Genomic DNA, 19,524 nt, shown 5'->3' on the forward strand with positions numbered 1-19,524 from the left:
CCGTCAAGTTTTACATTTCTACAATAATGATAACGTTAAATATAAGCATTATTTTATCAATAACAGTATACAATATCAATGTATAACTGTACTTCGCTATTTTAAACTCGTCAAAGGGAAAAAGAGTTCCACTGGGGTGAACAGAGGGTGGGCATTTCCCAACTCCCTTCCGGAACCGTATTTTAACCCTGGGATTCAGGTCGGACCTCCTTTATCAGCACACCGTGGCATCCATCACTGCTGAGGAATAGAGGTAAACAAGACATTACTTTGAACTGTGACTATTTACTTGAGAATAATAATGGTTAAATTATAACAATGACTGTTACCACGTAAACTATGAAGCGTGCACGCAACATAGAAAACAATGATAGCAAATGTCAAACTGTATTTCTGCAACACAGTTACGTATGGGATATAAGAAACAAAAGTTGTGTGTCGCGTCGTCATTTATATTATGTGTACAGTGCAAATTGAGTGATAACGTGCATAATTAAATTTATATTTATACACTTGTGTAAAATGTAATACAAACTCCAAATGCATTTTTAGGTAGCTAACTAACAGCCATGGAAGAGAGTGAAAGGATAGCTGCTCCAACTGTCAGAAGGTAGAGTAGGCTATTCTGGGTAGGGCAGGTACTGTTGTGTAGTTCCACTCCATAGTAAGAAGTGAGGACGGAGAGAATCGTAACATAATATTCAGTGTGGTCTAAGTTTAGTATAATGAAGTCTGTTTTCTGTCCTCAGATACAGAGCTGTGAAACCCTGTCTGCAGATGAAGAGCAGTGGTTCCCAGTCCTGTTCCTGGGGTCTCAAAGGGGTACACATTTTAATTTTTGCCTTAGTGCCACTCAGCTGATTCAAGTGATCAAGTCATCATCAAGCTTCAAGTAGTATTTATGTATTAATTTGTGACGCTATCCTTGATATGATCCTGCTGTCTCACATGCTACACATGCATCTATCCAATGTTATGTTTGTTTGTTTATAAGATATATTATACTTTATACTAATCCACAATGACCTGGTAATGTAAAAGTCTAATGACATTATCTTCCATATTCCTACAGATGGCTTGCAACTTGAAATTTCTTCAAAACGATTGTCACTGTGTAGGGCACTGCACAGTTGGGTGACCAGGGCCATCTGGGACTGTTGTCGTGGAGATTTCCTCTATTTACCAAATCATGGGAGCAAACCACACACACAAGTCAGAGTTAGTTATAAAAGTCCACCTTTAATTATATGAGCTCTATCACAATCCTGTGACTCTCAGATAAATTCAGTGTCCCTCAATGAATTCTCTGAAAGCCCCACTACAATACAACTGAGATCCTTTAATAGCAAAGAACACACATAGTCAGACAGCATAGACATAATAAATCGTTCAGCTTTGTCTCCTTTCTCAAACCCCAGAACCATAAACCAATCCTGGGGCGGCAGGGTAGCCTAGTGGTTAGAGCGTTGGGCTAGTAACCGGGAGGTTGCAAGTTCAAATCCCTGAGCTGACAAGGTACAAATCTGTCGTTCTGCCCCTGAACAGGCAGTTAACCCACCGTTCCTAGGCCGTCATTGAAAATAAGAATTTGTTCTTAACTGACTTGCCTAGTTAAATAAAGGTAAAATAAAATCAACAGGCATATATCAAATTGTCATTTAGATACAACCAACCCTAAATACAACCAATCCTGGACAAGCTCACAGAGAGGAGAATGAGGCTATGGGTTAAGATAGAAACAACATTAGAGTGAGCATAGAATGATTCCAGACACTGCCACCCTCCTTTCCCCACTGGGAAAGGTAGGGAGTAAAATATATGTTTACCCATGCAACTTAGTCTTGACAGAACAGATAACTGCAACCTCGCCACAGTATTATACAGAAATACCATTCGGTATACAAATACCATTCTGATGAGAAGTAACTTACACACATTTGATAAAACACAGATGATAAAACATCTTACATATGTTACCAACAAATTCTGAATCTTCCACGACACTGTCTCGTGGGGATTTCAGGCATCTGTGAAGACTACCTGTGTCCTGCATAACTTCATGATGATGAACAGGAGGGGACATGCAGCGCTCCGCCGTGTGCCAGAGGAGAGGTCTGCTGCTCTGCAGGATGTTGCCAGGATGGGGGCCAACAACGCAGCACAGTAGGCAATCCGTGTGCAGGAGACCTTCACCTCCTACTTCTTCACAGAGGATGCTGTTCCTTGGCAACACCATAGACTACACCATGCTCAACCAAAGCCATCCACATTGCAATAAGAGTATTCTTCCATTTACTTAGCTATGTCAACTGCAGTTATTGAATTTCCAGTTTCTCTTCCTTTGATTTCTACTTTGCGGGTGAGGGTGCTGTTTAGGTAGGAGTGGTGTCTGTACAAAAACAAAACAGACTCACCCATTTTGAAAACATTTAGAACAATTAGACACCCTATAAGCCACAACTACACACGTGTCTATTGCTATAAAGAAGCGTTAACACACCTCACACAGGCCTTTTTCAGGTGAATACGTTTTAGAAAAAAATATTAGTGTGTGTTTCTGGAAAAAAGGGCCACTAATTGTCTCAAAAGTCCATTATTATTGACTTTTGAAACAATTATTGTTAATCAGTAAAAGTGGCAATCCGCAGTTAATATAACTTGTGCTTAGTTGTACCCCATTGTTAGAGGAAATTATGGTTGAAATGATTAATTATGTATACATTATTGATTAGAACCATTTATTCTAATACTATTATGTTATGGTATGAAAAGTAAAAGTTATTGGTTAAGCTGTTACTGAAAATGTAAGCAGAACGAATTAATTGTCTGTGTCTCTTGAGAAGTTAAAGGGGGCCGATGCTATGGCTTTTCATACAGATAAGAATGTTTTGGTTGGATTCCATTAGTGGAGAGAAGTATATATTTTAGACAGGTTGGAATGTAGTTTTATGAGGGGAGTAAAACTTCTCTAGGACTGAATACTACCTATTGTAAGGTTGGGAGAGGGTGTGAAACTGATGACGTCATTTTATGTTCCCTTTCTTTAAAATGTAATGTTCTTTGTATTTGGGGTCAGTACTCTCTGGAATTAAACGCTCTTACCTGGCTTTTAAGACTGGTCTCGATCTACTTCATGCATAATTCATGAACTTACACATCATTAATGAATTAGAAACGAGTGCGAAATTGGTTTTGGCAATTAAAACATAAAGGAATTTAGAATTCCTCTATCAGCCTCTTGGGAAGTTTAAGGGGGAGGGATGAGATAAGAATGTTTTGGTTGGATTCCATTAGTGGAGAGATGCTAGTGGTTGGAATGTAGTTTTATGGGAGGAGCAGGAAGATAGTACCAGACCTAATAAACAATGGGCTCTTGTGAGAATCGGAGAGAGGGTGGGAAACTGATGATGTCATTTTCAGTTTATAACCTGTGGAAATGTGTGTAAGCATTTAGTACTCTCTTGTAATAAACGCTGTTACTTTTGGCTTTTAAGACTGGTCTCAATCTACTTCATGCATAATTAATGAACTTACAATTCATTAATGAATTAGAAATGAGTGCGAATTGGTTTTGGCAATAAAACATAAAGGAATTTAGAATTCCTCTATCACCCATCAGAACCCAAAATATCAGCTTGTTTTGCTCCAATGTTTGTAAATGTAAAAATAGCACTGTGTAGCCCAAAACATTGATAAAGATATACTTTTGGACGGTCAGTCAGTGCATGCATAGCTCAGTCTTAGAGCGGTTACACTTCTCCAGACCCATCCCACAGCTTTTTACAAAAACAGAGGCAGGGTTCAGCTTTTTTATTGTTTCAACTGTGGACTGTCCCTTTAAAAAACCCAACAACCAATCAATACCAACGTCAATACAAATAGAATCCTACTTTCTGTCTAACATGAAGATTCACAGAATGAAAGAAAACGTATATTACAATCAGTGTAAAGAGTCTGCTAGAAGTGGCCTTAGCTTGTTACACTCTGACACTAGGCAATGTTAAGCTGGTCTTCCAGTAGTCATTTCAGCCACAGTCAGACTATTGTTCACAAGCGTGTGTGTTATGGTTGGAAATATGAGTCACCATTATTCTGGTACTAAAAGTGTTCTTGACCTAGTGGTGTAGAGTTGTAGACCAGTTGTGTAGTGGTGTAGACTTGTGGTGTATTGGAATGGATTCATAAAAGTATAGATCACTTTGTGGCAGCAGTGTCTGTGGGCCGGGGCTAGTTGTGGATCAATTTGTGGCAGGTTTCTCATCTTGGTCTAGTCACATGTGTTTGTGTATGTGGATCACTTTGTGGCATGCGTCTCATCTTGGTCTATTCGCGTTTGTGGATGTGGATCACTCTCTTGCAGTTGGGGCAGCGGTGTTCTACATCCTTACAGGAGTCAACACAGAATGGAATCCAAGAGCATGGCCAGCACCTAGAGAGAGAGAAGGGATTCAGTGTGTGTATCCATCTCTACAGTGTATGTGTGTTTGAGAGAAAAAACGATGTTTGCCACATGTCTGCATATGGTGTGTGCTTGTATAACTCACATGAAGCAGCAGAGGACTCCAAAGATGAGCCAGGTGACCAGTCCAGGGGTGTGTGTGGTCTCTGTCAGAACCGGGACCTGACAGTGGGGACACATCATCTGGCCGGGTACGTCTCTTAGCAGCGGCTGCTGTATCACCACCTGGGTTACTGTAGGGAGAGGAGAATACTGGTTAGAACCAGATAGAACTGGTCAGAACCACCACCTGGGTTATTGCAGAGGGAGGAGAATACTGGTTAGAACGGGATAGAACTGGACAAAACCAATTAGGCCCCCCAAAAATTGGGTTCTTTGTTCTATATTTCCCGCCCCCTCAGAGGGTAGAGGATTAGAAGGGCTGCTAAGGCTGGGTGTTGCTATGACCAGGATATCCAGCCAATACCTTGTGTGACTACTATTTGGTTCTCGTTTTCCATGGTGTACTGTGAATAATAAAATAAGGAACCGATTGAGGTAGTTTGGTCAGAGAGTTAGGAGTTTTCTTCAGTGTGTGTGTGTGACTCACTGCCGGGGGCATTTGTAGGTTGTGCCATGCCCGGGCCGGGTTGGGGAGGTGGTGGGTACATGCCGGGTTGGGGAGGTGGTGGGTACATGCCGGGTTGGGGACCTGATAAATAAGGGATAAATAAATACATCAATACACTGTCATTTATCACAAATCCAGGGATACAGAGTGGTTGGCCAGCGTTATGGGAGCACAAACCCAGGGATACAGAGTGGTTGGCCAGCATTATGGGAACACAAACCCAGGGATACAGAGTAGTTGGCCAGCATTATGGGAACACAAACCCAGGGATACAGAGTGGTTGGCCAGCATTATGGGGACACAGGGATACAGAGTGGTTGGCCAGCGTTATGGGAGCACAAACCCAGGGATACAGAGTGGTTGGCCAGCATTATGGGGACACAGGGATACAGAGTGGTTGGCCAGCATTATGGGAACACAAACCCAGGGATACAGAGTGGTTGGCCAGCATTATGGGGACACAGGGATACAGAGTGGTTGGCCAGCATTATGGGAACACAAACCCAGGGATACAGAGTGGTTGGCCAGCATTATGGGAACACAAACCCAGGGATACAGAGTGGTTGGCCAGCCCTTAACAATGATGTTCATGACATCTATGGCTATCATAACACACACTTCCAAAATGCTTAATGAAAACACTTTGAAGGGAGTTGCTGTCCAGGAAAATGTTTAATATACATAATACATAAAGAATAAGGTCTGGTTTGTTAAACACAGATGATACCTAGTCCTGGTCTGAAAAGCTCTTCAGAGGGTTCTCCTATGGGGATAGCCGTAGAACCCTTTCAAGTTCTCCACATCACCTTATTTTCTATGAGTGTCGGCTTTAACTGTCCCGAACAGTATCAGTGTAGGTCTGATATCTTACCTCCCTGGAAGCCAGGCTGAGGGGGGTAGGCTGTTCCCCCCCCACTTCCCTGGTAGCCCGCTGGGAAGCCGGAGTAGGGGGAGCCGACACGTCCTGCGGGGGTCCATACTGGCTCTTCTCCATACTGTCTGGGGTGGGGTTGAGAGAGAGAGAGAGAGTGGAAGACAGTGAGCACAAACACATTGAGCACACCTTATGAAAATAACACATTTAGAAAACATATGTCTCTGCCCCTCACCTTCTCTCCCCCCTATAATACACAGTACAGTATGTAATCTGGAATCAGCTATAATACACAGTACAGTATCTATCTCTCTCACCTATCTCTCTCACCTATCTTCTTTCACACACACACACCTTGTTCAAGCTGTTGCCTATAACATTGACACACACCCCTGTGTTCAACCTGACAGGTTTGGTGACATTTCTTTAGGACAAATAACTAGATTGGTGACATTTCATTGGACAAAGACATGGCCTGTAGCCTCTGAATAGTACAAGCCTATAACAACACCACAACTAATGAATGCCACACACCCACTAAATCTATCAGAATAACTCTGGTCTATGTTACTGGTGAATGATTAACAGTTAGAGTTAGATAGAAAACTTTTAAGTGTCAATCCACAATGACACATCAGTTGACAATACAAAATACAGAGGCCGCCCTTTCCTGCAGTCAATGTCCAGAAGTGCCCTCTGTGACCTCATGGCCCTTTCCTGCAGTCAATGTCCAGAAGCGCCCTCTGTGTCCTCATAGCCCTTTCCTGCAGGTAATGTCCAGAAGTGCCCTCTGTGACCTCATGGCCCTTTCCTGCAGTCAATGTCCAGAAGTGCCCTCTGTGACCTCATGGCCCTTTCCTGCAGGTAATGTCCAGAAGCGCCCTCTGTGACCTCATAGCCCTTTCCTGCAGGTAATGTCCAGAAGTGCCCTCTGTGACCTCATGGCCCTTTCCTGAAGTTAATGTCCAGAAGCGCCCTCTGTGACCTCATGGGTGGAATGTTTTTCATATTTTACATAATTGTATCATTTTTTCTTCTTTTTTTTTGCGACAAAAATCCAGTGTTTCTATGTCAAACAGTTTTGTTATGTTTCAGTCTTCTGTGATGTATATAAAGTGTAATATTGGGATGCAAACTCAGAACTGAATACGTTTCAACTCTACACCTGACATGGTACAGGTGTCTTCTTTTTATAAGCCCATAACCATGTGTGTGAGGTGTATACTTTGCACTCACTGCAGTAAAAGGTTCCAAGCCATATTATGGACCCCTCAGATAGTGTTGAGACACTAGTCAGTCACAGGCAAACACAGTACAGTATGTCATCTGGAATCAGTTATAATACACAGTACAGTATGTCATCTGGAATCAGTTATAATACACAGTGCAGTATGTCATCTGGAATCAGCTATAATACACAGTACAGTATGTCATCTGGAATCAGCTATAATACACAGTACAGTATGTCATCTGGAATCAGCTATAATACACAGTACAGTATGTCATCTGGAATCAGCTATAATACACAGTACAGTATGTCATCTGGAATCAGCTATAATACACAGTACAGTATGTCATCTGGAATCAGCTATAATACACAGTACAGTATGTCATCTGGAATCAGCTATAATACACAGTACAGTATGTCATCTGGAATCAGCTATAATACACAGTACAGTATGTCATCTGGAATCAGTTATAATACACAGCACAGTATGTCATCTGGAATCAGCTATAAGTATGTCATCTGGAATCAGTACAGTATGTCATCTGGAATCAGCTATAATACACAGTACAGTATGTCATCTGGAATCAGCTATAATACACAGTACAGTATGTCATCTGGAATCAGTTATAATACATAGTACAGTCATCAGTATGTCATCTGGAATCAGCTATAATACACAGTGCAGTATGTCATCTGGAATCAGTACAGTACAGTATGTCATCTGGAATCAGCTATAATACACAGTACAGTATGTCATCTGGAATCAGCTATAATACACAGTACAGTATGTCATCTGGAATCAGCTATAATACACAGTACAGTATGTCATCTGGAATCAGCTATAATAGTACAGTATGTCATCTGGAATCAGCTATAATACATAGTACAGTATGTCATCTGGAATCAGCTATAATACAGTATGTCACAGCTATAATACAGTATGTCATCTGGAATCAGCTATAATACATAGTACAGTATGTCATCTGGAATCAGCTATAATACATAGTACAGTATGTCATCTGGAATCAGCTATATTACACAGTACAGTATGTCATCTGGAATCAGCTATAATACATAGTACAATATGTCATCTGGAATGAGCTATAATACACAGTACAGTATGTCATCTGGAATCAGCTATAATACACAGTACAGTATGTCATCTGGAATCAGCTATAATACATAGTACAGTATGTCATCTGGAATCAGCTATAATACACAGTGCAGTATGTCATCTGGAATCAGCTATATTACACAGTACAGTATGTCATCTGGAATCAGCTATAATACACAGTACAGTATGTCATCTGGAATCAGCTATAATACACAGTACAGTATGTCATCTGGAATCAGCTATAATACACAGTACAGTATGTCATCTGGAATCAGCTATAATACATAGTACAGTATGTCATCTGGAATCAGCTATAATACATAGTACAGTATGTCATCTGGAATCAGCTATAATACATAGTACAGTATGTCATCTGGAATCAGCTATAATACTATAATGTCATCTGGAATCAGCTATAATACATAGTACAGTATGTCATCTGGAATCAGCTATAATACTAGTACAGTATGTCATCTGGAATCAGCTATATTACACAGTACAGTATGTCATCTGGAATCATACTATAATACTGGAATGAGTACAGTATGTCATCTGGCTATAATCAGCAGTATGTATAATACATACACAGTACAGTATGTCATCTGGAATCAGCTATAATACACAGTACAGTATGTCATCTGGAATCAGCTATAATACACAGTACAGTATGTCATCTGGAATCAGCTATAATACACAGTACAGTATGTCATCTGGAATCAGCTATAATACACAGTGCAGTATGTCATCTGGAATCAGCTATAATACACAGTACAGTATGTCATGTCATCTGGAATCAGCTATAATACACAGTACAGTATGTCATCTGGAATCAGCTATAATACACAGTACAGTATGTCATCTGGAATGAGCTATAATACACAGTACAGTATGTCATCTGGAATCATGTCATCTGGAATCAGCTATAATACACAGTACAGTATGTCATCTGGAATCAGCTATAATACACAGTACAGTATGTCATCTGGAATCAGCTATAATACACAGTACAGTATGTCATCTGGAATCAGCTATAAGTATGTCATCTGGAATCAGTTATAATACATAGTACAGTATGTCATCTGGAATCAGCTATAATACATAGTACAGTATGTCATCTGGAATCAGCTATAATACACAGTACAGTATGTCATCTGGAATCAGCTAATCAGTACAGTATGTCATCTGGAATCAGCTATAATACACAGTACAGTATGTCATCTGGAATCAGCTATAATACACAGTACAGTATGTCATCTGGAATCAGCTATAATACATAGTACAGTATGTCATCTGGCTATAATCAGTACAGTATGTCATCTGGAATCAGCTATAATACATAGTACAGTATGTCATCTGGAATCAGCTATAATACATAGTACATGGCATCTGGAATCAGTACATAGTACAGTATGTCATCTGGAATCAGCTATAATACATAGTACAGTATGTCATCTGGAATCAGCTATATTACACAGTACAGTATGTCATCTGGAATCAGCTATAATACATAGTACAATATGTCATCTGGAATGAGCTATAATACACAGTACAGTATGTCATCTGGAATCAGCTATAATACACAGTACAGTATGTCATCTGGAATCAGCTATAATACATAGTACAGTATGTCATCTGGAATCAGCTATAATACACAGTGCAGTATGTCATCTGGAATCAGCTATATTACACAGTACAGTATGTCATCTGGAATCAGAAGTACAGTATGTCATCTGGAATCAGCTATAATACACAGTACAGTATGTCATCTGGAATCAGCTATAATACACAGTACAGTATGTCATCTGGAATCAGCTATAATACATAGTACAGTATGTCATCTGGAATCAGCTATAATACATAGTACAGTATGTCATCTGGAATCAGCTATAATACATAGTACAGTATGTCATCTGGAATCAGCTATAATACATAGTACAGTATGTCATCTGGAATCAGCTATAATACATAGTACAGTATGTCATCTGGAATCAGCTATAATACATAGTACAGTATGTCATCTGGAATCAGCTATATTACACAGTACAGTATGTCATCTGGAATCAGCTATAATACATAGTACAATATGTCATCTGGAATGAGCTATAATACACAGTACAGTATGTCATCTGGAATCAGCTATAATACACAGTACAGTATGTCATCTGGAATCAGCTATATTACACAGTACAGTATGTCATCTGGAATCAGCTATAATACACAGTACAGTATGTCATCTGGAATCAGCTATAATACACAGTACAGTATGTCATCTGGAATCAGCTATAATACACAGTACAGTATGTCATCTGGAATCAGCTATAATACATAGTACAATATGTCATCTGGAATCAGCTATAATACACAGTACAGTATGTCATCTGGAATCAGCTATAATACACAGTACAGTATGTCATCTGGAATCAGCTATAATACACAGTACAGTATGTCATCTGGAATCAGCTATAATACACAGTACAGTATGTCATCTGGAATCAGCTATAATACACAGTACAATATGTCATCTGGAATGAGCTATAATACACAGTACAGTATGTCATCTGGAATCAGCTATAATACACAGTACAGTATGTCATCTGGAATCAGCTATAATACACAGTACAGTATGTCATCTGGAATCAGCTATAATACACAGTACAGTATGTCATCTGGAATCAGCTATAATACACAGTACAGTATGTCATCTGGAATCAGCTATAATACACAGTACAATATGTCATCTGGAATCAGCTATAATACACAGTACAGTATGTCATCTGGAATCAGCTATAATACACAGCACAGTCAGTCATTAAAAACAAACTATTATAAGGAAATGCATAGATTATACTAACATACAGTACATACAGTGTATTCGGGAAGTATTCAGACCCCTTGACTTTTTCCACATTTATTTAAGTTACAGCCTTATTCTAAAATGGATTAAATAAATAAAAAATCCTCTGAAATCTACACACAATACAACATAATGACATCACAATACCCCATAATGACATCACAATACCCCATAATGACAAAGCAAAAACAGGTTCTTAAAAATGTTAGCAAATGTTTACAAAACAGAAATACCTTATTTACATAAGTATTCAGACCCTTTGCTATGAAATTTACTCTAAATTGAGCTCAGGTGTATCCTGTTTCCATTGATCATCTTTGAAATGTTTCTACAACTTGGAGTTCACCTGTGGTAAATTCAATTGATTGGACATGGTTTGGAAAGGCACACACCTGTCTAAATAAGGTTTCACAGTTGACAGTGCATGTCACAGCAAAAACCAAGCCATGAGGACGAAGGAATTGTCCGTAGAGCTCCGAGACAGAATTGTGTCGATGCACAGATCTGGGGAAGGGTACCAAAAAATATGCAGCATTGAAGGTCCCCAAGAACACAGTGGCCTCCATCATTCTTAAATGAAATAAACTAAATAACAAAAAAATAAACAAATAAACAAAAAAACTTAGTAACTCCGCCAGAGTCTTTTGGTTCACTTTTGCCGGTCCCAAGCCCGGGTAAAGGAGGGTTGGAATTGTGACATTAAAAAAAAGAATGTTTTTTTACTTGCATTTTGTCTCTCCCACAACTTTATTCCTCTCTCCTACAGCGTCCATCACAATTACATGGCCAATTATGCAAAGACGTCATTTAGCGATTTCTAGCGACTTTTAGGACAGCCAATAGTCATTTAGCGATTTCTAGCGACTTTTAGGACAGCCAATAGTCATTTAGCGATTTCTAGAGACTTTTAGGACAGCCAATAGTCATTTAGCGATTTCTAGCGACTTTTAGGACAGCCAATAGTCATTTAGCGATTTCTAGAGACTTTTAGGACAGCCAATAGTCATTTAGCGACTTCTAGCAACTTTTAGGACAGCCAATAGTCATTTAGCGATTTCTAGCGACTTTTAGGACAGCCAATAGTTACTTTCCTTATTGAGGAGTTGGCAACACTGTTTGAACGTGCCTGTCTTTACAGAATCAGCGGTCGCGAGTAGATGAGCTTGTTTTGAGATCAAAGAGAGAGATGCATGTAGCCACGTGTGCACATTTGTTCATATCCTTTGCTAGTTAGTGAGTTATTAGCCCAGTTATAGATCAGTTGTAATCCTCAATGGAGGAGTGTTTGTTTCCTACAAGACACAACACGTGTGCATTTCTAGACTTCTTTGAAAAGTGATTCAGGTAAAGAGCTTTTTTTGTGTTAAAGGGTCAGTGTTGTATTAGTCAGGTTTTCTGTAATAATGGTATGGGAATAAAATGGTTACTTGCATCAAACAACTCAACAACATTTTCAGTCGCCTCCTTGTCTGAAGGACAAGTGGATAAACAGGTTCATGTCAACAAGCCCTGAATGTTTTTTTTTTTCAAACGTCTCATAGAATGTAGCCAACATTGAACACCACACATTGGCTGCTACTGTAGGCTGAATGATAGAACAGCTATTTCCATGTTAAAATATTATGGGATTCATTTTCCCCATTGTTTTTGATGGTAGGCCCCTCTGGTAGTCCTACATTATGATCAAATAGTAGTCTACTTGATCACTGTTAAAACCAGGGGCGCAACTTTGGTTTTAGAAGTGGGGGGGGAGACATAATTATATCGTTCACTACTTTTAACCGGAGTCCTAAGGGCCCTGGTCGACAGTAGTACACTACCCTAAGGGCCCTGGTCAACAGTAGTACACTAGCCTATGGTCCCTGGTCAACAGTAGTACACTGCCCTATGGGCCCTGGTCAACAGTAGTACACTACCCTATGGGCCCTGGTCAACAGTAGTACTCTACCCTATGGGCCCTGGTCAACAGTAGGTTAATTAGAATTAAAGACACCCAATTCAGGAACGTTTTAAATAAGTAGCTTCTCCTCTTCCATTTATTGAGAAGTAATTGAATATAGATTTTTTCAGATTACTTCCTGAACTGAAGGATCTCAATTCGCATTGACCCCAAACCTGACCTTTACTATACCCATTTACCATGGGCAGGAACCATAACTCTCACACCCTAGTCAGTTAAACATTTTCACAAGGATTTATTTTAATTTCCTTAATCCAACATCCCACAGAACAGCTGGACTTTTCCCCATAAATTATATCATGGTTTGGTTAGCTATCAAATTCACTGATGTGTGAAGTACAGTTTTCCACGCTGTCTGTGTGTACACATCTAACAGAGCTGTCTGTGTGTACACGTCTAACAGAGCTGTCTGTGTGTACACGTCTAACAGAGCTGTCTGTGTGTACACATCTAACAGAGCTGTCTGTGTACACATCTAACAGAGCTGTCTGTGTGTACACGTCTAACAGAGCTGTCTGTGTGTACACATCTAACAGAGCTGTCTGTGTGTACACGTCTAACAGAGCTGTCTGTGTGTACACATCTAACAGAGCTGTCAAACATTAGGCACCAAGACAGAGTTAGAAGGTAGGGTGACTGGTGCTGTGTTATCTCTAAACCGATTTAAAAACACCCCTCTTCTAACAAGTCTTTTCTTTCTCACGTAGCAACACACACAAAACAAACACAGATATTCCTAGTCATACACACAACTCTTTCATATTTTATTATATCCTGCAAAGAAGCACTCTGAAACCCCCAACTCAGAGCACCCTTTCCCAGCCACGAGCAGAGCAACAGCCCCTTACCTTTTTGGAGTCCTGGAGGAGACGAGGTATTGTGGACTGGAGTCCTGGAGGAGACGAGGTACTTTGGACTGGAGCCCTGGAGGAGACGAGGTACTGTGGACTGGAGCCCTAGAGAAGACGAGGTACTGTGGACTGGAGTCCTGGAGGAGACGAGGTACTGTGGACTCGAGTCCTGGAGGAGACGAGGTACTGTGGACTGGAGTTCTGGAGAAGACGAGGTACTGTGGACTGGAGCCCTGGAGGAGACGAGGTACTGTGGACTGGAGTCCTGGAGGAGACGAGGTACTGTGGACTGGAGCCCTGGAGAAGACGAGGTACTGTGGACTGGAGTCCTGGAGGAGACGAGGTACTGTGGACTGGAGTCCTGGAGGAGACGAGGTACTGTGGACTGGAGTCCTGGAGGAGACGAGGTACTGTGGACTGGAGTCCTGGAGGAGACGAGGTACTGTGGACTGGAGTCCTGGAGGAGATGAGGTACTGTGGACTGGAGTCCTGGAGGAGACGAGGTACTGTGGACTGGAGCCCTGGAGGAGACGAGGTACTGTGGACTGGAGCCCTGGAGAAGACGAGGTACTGTGGACTGGAGTCCTGGAGGATACGACTGTGTGGAGCTAAAGAATAGAGCTGCTACTCCAGACAGACAGTGAGAAAGTGAACCAGGTAGGAAATAGAGTGAGAACGAGCGCACACACAGAGGGGAGGAGTGAGGCAGCTAAGGTAAAAACGTATTCAAACAGGAAATTCCACTCACACCAGGGGCATTTCCCAAATGACATTGAGCCCTGGTCAAATGTAGTGCACTACCGTATCTAGGGAGCATGGTGTCATTTGGGACACAGGCCTGAAGACTCTGATTCCCATCAATAGACCAGAGACCTCTGACTCACTAAAGGGTTTTAACGTGAAGAGGTGGAGGGGTGTGAATATGGTGTGTGTGAGAGAGAGAGAGAAGGGAAATAGTGTCTGTGGTAAGTCACAGTGTTAAACGGTAATGTGTTATTGTTCCCGATTATCAACATTGCTGTGGTTGTTGGTGAGATGAGTAACCTTCAGTTAGACTATTAGAACGTAACGCAGACCAGACAGTCATTACTTTACTAACATTGGTCCATTGGTGTTAAAAGAAGGTAATTAGAACACCTATCATAGGCCTATTTTCAGGTGAATACATTTTAGAAAAGTGTGTGTGTTCATCCATCCACCATTCGTTGTTTCCTGAGAATGTATACTGAAGAAAAATATAAACGTAACATGCAACCATTTCAACAGTTTTACTGAGTTACAGGAAATCAGTCAGTAAATCAGTCAATTGAAATAAATGTATTCGGCTCTAATCTATGGACTTCATATGACTGGCAGGGGCGCAGCCATAGACGGGCCTGGAAGAGCATAGGACCACCTACTTGGGAGCTAGGCCCAGCCAATCAGAATGATTTGTTCCCCCACAAAAGGGCTTTATTACAGACAGAAATAGTCCTCAATTTCATCAGCTGTCTGGGTGGCTGGTCTCAGACGATCCTGCAGGTGAAGAACCCAGATGTGGAGGTCCTGGTCTGGCGTGGTTATTCAACATTCTGCCATATTGTCTAAAACAATGTTGGAGGTGGCTTATAGTAGAGAAATTAACATTAAATTCTCTGGCAACAGCTCTGGTGAACATTCCTTCAGTCAGCATGCCAATTACATGCTCCCTCAACTTGAGACATCTGTGGCATTGCACACTTTAGAGTGGCCTCCCCCCCACATACACTTGTATCCCTCCTCCGGCTTGGCTACTGCGGGGTACCGTTCAGAGGAATGGCAGCCCGGAGGAATGGCAGCCCGGGGGAATGGCACTTCAAGCATTTCTCTACCCTTCACCAGGTGGTTACAGACTGAAACAACGCAAAGAGGATTCGCCATGAGTCCAAAACACTGGATACGGAGACCGAGGCCGGGACTCTGCACACCCAAGCTGAGGGGGCACCCAAGCTGAGGGGGCACCTGGGAGAGAGACTGCAGCATATCCACTTCTGGAAGTCGGAGCTGCAGCGGCACATCGAGAAGCTGGTGGCCGAGACAGACCTCCTCCTGGGGCAGAAGAGGAGGCTGTTGAAGGCGCTGGACGCCACTGAGATCCCGTTCGCCATCGCCACGGATAACCTAACCTGTCGGGAACTGCGACCGCGTAGCGGAGGAGCTGCTGATGATACAAAAATAACATAGACTTGTCTTTGCTCTAGTTCACCGAAATACTTGTATCATTATTAAATGTTGCCTATACATTATTTCACTAGAAACCAATCTGAAAATAAGGTGATGGTTGTGTTTGTGTACCGCAGGAGGTGGAGTTAATCAGGAGCATCCAGGCTCTGTTGAAGAGAACGCTGAGTCAGGCTGTCAATCAAATCAAGTGAGTGTCACAATGAAACAATAAGGGGGTTTATTTATCAAAACTGGGATGATACAAATTATGACAAGCAAATAAACCAAAGTGCTTTAAAATATACCAAGGGCTAAATGACATGAAAACCGAACTGTCCTATAAAGTATTAACGTTAAAAAGAACTACGCTATAACGTGCAGGAACAGAACGTACATAAACCAAAAATCAACTCGCTGATGGGACGTTCCATTATAAGGAGAGTGGCCAGCTCCAAGGCAAGTCTGCAAACCGTCAAGTTTTACATTTCCACAATAATGTTAACGTTAAATATAAGCATTATTTTATCAATAACAGTATACAATATCAATGTATAACTGTACTTCGCTATTTTAAACTCGTCAAAGGGAAAAAGAGTTCCACTGGGGTGAACAGAGGGTGGGCATTTCCCAACTCCCTTCCGGAACCGTATTTTAACCCCGGGATTCAGGTCGGACCTCCTTTATCAGCACACCGTGGCATCCATCACTGCTGAGGAATAGAGGTAAACAAGACATTACTTTGAACTGTGACTATTTACTTGAGAATAATAATGGTTAAATTATAACAATGACTGTTACCACGTAAACTATGAAGCGTGCACGCAACATATAAAACAATGATAGCAAATGTCAAACTGTATTTCTGCAACACAGTTACGTATGGGATATAAGAAACAAAAGTTGTGTGTCGCGTCGTCATTTATATTATATATATATATATATATATATATATATATATGTGTACAGTGCAAATTGAGTGATAACGTGCATAATTAAATTGATATTTGTACACTTGTGTAAATGTAATACAAGCTCCAAATGCATTTGTAGGTAGCTAGCTAGCTAACAGCCATGGAAGAGAGTGAAAGGATAGCTGCTCCAACTGTCAGAAGGTAGAGTAGGCTATTCTGGGTAGGGCAGGTACTGTTGTGTAGTTCCACTCCATAGTAAGAAGTGAGGACGGAGAGAATCGTAACATAATATTCAGTGTGGTCTAAGTTTAGTATAATGAAGTCTGCTTTCTGTCCTCAGATACAGAGCTGTGAAACCCTGTCTGCAGATGAAGAGCAATGGTTCCCAGTCCTGTTCCTGGGGTCTCAAAGGGGTACACATTTTAATTTGCCTTAGTGCCACTCAGCTGATTCAAGTGATCAAGTCATCAAGCTTCAAGTAGTATTTATGTATTCATTTGTGACGTTATCCTTGATATGATCCTGCTGTTGTCACATGCATCTATCCAATGTTATGTTTGTTTATAAGCTATATTATACTTTATACTAATCCACAATGACCTGGTAATGTAAAAGTCTAATGACATTATCTTCCATATTCCTACAGATGCCTTGCAACTGGAGATTTCTTAAACAATTGCCTACAGTTACTGTGTAGGGCACTGCACAGTTGGGTGACCACGGCCATCTGGGACTGCCTCGTGGGGGATTTCAGGCATCTGTGAAGACTACCTGTGTCCTGCATAACTTCATGATGATGAACAGGAGGGGACCTGCAGCGCTCCGCCGTGTGCCAGAAAAGAGGTCTGCTGCTCTGCAGGATGTTGCCAGGATGGGGGCCAACAACGCGCACAGGAGGCAATCTGTGTGCAGGAGACCTTCACCTCCTACTTCTTCGCAAATGATGCTGTTCCCTGGCAACACCATAGACCACACTATGCACAACCAAAGGCTCTTTTAAGAGCCATCCACATTGCAATAAGAGTATTCTTCAATTTACTTAGCTATGTCAACTGAAGTTATTCATTTCAGTTCCTGTGATTTCTACTTCGCCGGTGAGGGTGCTGTTTAGGTAGGTGTGGTGTCTGTACAAATACAAAACAGGCTCTTTTAAGAGTCACCCATATTGAAAACATTTAGAACAATTAGACACCCTATAAGCCACACCTACACACTTGTCTATCAATCTGATTTATGTGTTGTGTAGGAAGCAGGCTCCGGTGTATAACTGTGGCTCCTTCCACCTTCAAAAAATAGACAAGAGGACATACCATGGAGAATAGTAAGACATTTCATTATTTATATAACTTCGCTAAATTGTTTGTACTCAAGTGTCTGCATAAAGTACTCTGCAGCCACTTAGTGAGGCCACACACACAGGTTTCTGTTGAACACCGTCTCTTTAACTGACTTATTTTCTCAATAACAGTCTCCTTCACTCCATCCCTCTCTCCCATTCTCCTGTAGTCCTGTAGGTCAGTGGTTGCCAAACTTTTTATAGTCCCATACCCCTTCAAACATTCAACCTAGCTGCATACCCCCTCTAGCACCAGGGTCAGCGCATTCTCAAATGTTGTTTGCCATCATTGTAAGCCTGCCACTCACACACACTATACATGTATTAAACATAAGAATGCGTGTGAGTTTATCACAACCTGGCTTGTGGGAATTGACAAAGAGCTCTTATAGGATCAAGGGCACATAATAATATTTGATACATTTGCTATTAATTTAGCCATCTTGCATAAAACATTTTGTTCATTGAAAATTGTTTTTTTTTAAACGTTAATCACATTTTTTATTTGCCGTTGGAATATCAGCTGTGTCGGTGAACTCCCATGTCTGAACTGGCTCCATAGAGGGCACAGCATGATCAGAGGTGAGAGGTCACTTGGTTGGGTCAACAGGAAGTATTATTAAAGAGATGCTTTACATTGAAGTACAGATGGAGACGTCGTAGTCCAAGAGTTTAGAATTTTACCTCCTGATTATTGTGACTGACAGTGATGGCATGATTAAGCCTTGTTTTTTCTGTCTCTCCTCTGCAGGTATGTTTTGATGTGAGAGAGTATGCCAACGGCCAGACCCATCATCGCCACCTCACCCGCTGTTACAATAACCTTCAGGCCAATTTGGGGCCCAAGGCTGGTTAGGAGACACCTCTAGAGACACTTATGTAAAACATTTCACGTTCTCTACTGGTTGAAGTCTCTCATTTGATGAAATACCACACCTATCCTTTCCTCAAATCAGTGCAGATGAAGGAAATTGGATAGATGAACCTATTTACATGATGCATAGGAAGTGTAATGTACTGTGTTTTTAAAAATTCTGTTTCTGTATATATGAATTACAAATCAGCCTTTTAACTAGTTAAATCATGTTTCTAGTCTATTGCATAGTTAATATGTAACCAAGCATTGATGTCCCAGGACCAAGATTG

At 41.1% G+C, this 19,524-nt stretch overlaps 2 long non-coding RNA genes and 1 pseudogene across 4 annotated transcripts; 2 read left to right on the forward strand and 1 right to left on the reverse strand.

Annotated features, from left to right (window-relative positions):
- Positions 1 to 116: 116 nt before the first annotated feature.
- On the forward strand, positions 117 to 1,295 carry LOC124023960. The gene is made up of 3 exons (XR_006836815.1): positions 117 to 253; positions 750 to 822; positions 1,073 to 1,295. It is a non-coding gene; the product is annotated as an uncharacterized LOC124023960 (long non-coding RNA).
- Positions 1,296 to 3,795: 2,500 nt separating this feature from the next.
- Positions 3,796 to 14,547, reverse strand: LOC124023955 (annotated as a pseudogene).
- On the forward strand, positions 4,604 to 19,519 carry LOC124023956. 3 transcript variants are annotated; one of them, XR_006836812.1, is made up of 7 exons: positions 4,604 to 4,650; positions 16,269 to 16,339; positions 16,513 to 16,853; positions 17,383 to 17,455; positions 17,689 to 18,363; positions 18,902 to 18,960; positions 19,130 to 19,519. It is a non-coding gene; the product is annotated as an uncharacterized LOC124023956 (long non-coding RNA). The 3 variants fall into 3 exon arrangements; XR_006836811.1 differs by having other exon boundaries at positions 17,689 to 18,960; XR_006836813.1 differs by lacking the exons at positions 4,604 to 4,650; positions 16,269 to 16,339; positions 16,513 to 16,853 and adding an exon at positions 17,180 to 17,243 and having other exon boundaries at positions 17,689 to 18,960.
- Positions 19,520 to 19,524: the final 5 nt, after the last annotated feature.

The sequence above is a fragment of the Oncorhynchus gorbuscha genome, unplaced genomic scaffold (assembly GCF_021184085.1).
Source record: "Oncorhynchus gorbuscha isolate QuinsamMale2020 ecotype Even-year unplaced genomic scaffold, OgorEven_v1.0 Un_scaffold_1737, whole genome shotgun sequence".
Lineage (NCBI taxonomy): Eukaryota > Metazoa > Chordata > Actinopteri > Salmoniformes > Salmonidae > Oncorhynchus > Oncorhynchus gorbuscha.